The sequence below is a fragment of the Kryptolebias marmoratus genome, linkage group LG14 (genome assembly GCF_001649575.2).
Source record: "Kryptolebias marmoratus isolate JLee-2015 linkage group LG14, ASM164957v2, whole genome shotgun sequence".
NCBI lineage: Eukaryota > Metazoa > Chordata > Actinopteri > Cyprinodontiformes > Rivulidae > Kryptolebias > Kryptolebias marmoratus.
The window spans coordinates 4291524-4292267 of record NC_051443.1 but is presented as its reverse complement, the minus strand read 5'-3'; positions in this window follow the sequence as shown (position 1 = coordinate 4292267).

Genomic DNA, 744 nt, shown 5'->3' with positions numbered 1-744 from the left:
GTGATGGATTGCGCAATCAGATGTGAAGCTCGGCTCGCTGCTGCCGCACCTCGCGTTTCACCCTCGTATTTGAACAGGAAATATGCAATTTCAGCGATTTTGACTATAAAAATGCCATTTGGACCATAAAAATGTTCGAAAATTACTCATACATAAAGATAAGTGGACAAATATTAATATTCATTTTATGTTATGATTTTTTTTTTTTCTTGTCGTGATGACAGGGGAGGCTCTGCCTCACCTGCCTCCCCTGACCACACGTCCCTGAGGTTGTGGGTGATGCTCAGCGTCTAAAACACCAAATTGTTCATCAATATCTGTTAACCTGACTGAGTTATATGCATTTCTGTCACAGTCCACTGTTCCTGCTCACAGTCCACAGCCTCAGTAACTTTCCACAGTCTCTCTGTTCATGCCACGCCTCCTGTAATCAGCCTCATCATCTCCACCTGTTTCTAATAGTACTAAAGCTCACGCTCCACACCAAGCCAGTGCCAGATTATTGAAAGGTTTTTGCCAAGTAGATGTCCAGCATTCACTCACAGTTCATGCCTGCCTCATTCACGACCCCTTGCCTGCACCTCGACCCTCGTCTCTCGCCTTCTCCTTGTTGGATACCTTCCTGAACTCAGATCACTGGCTACCGAGCTCGCTTCCCCTTTTTGGACTACGCCTACTGGTTCATACCCTTCTGGTTTTGGCTGCTCTCCTCTGACCTTCTAGCTCTGACCTCTCACCTGTCCC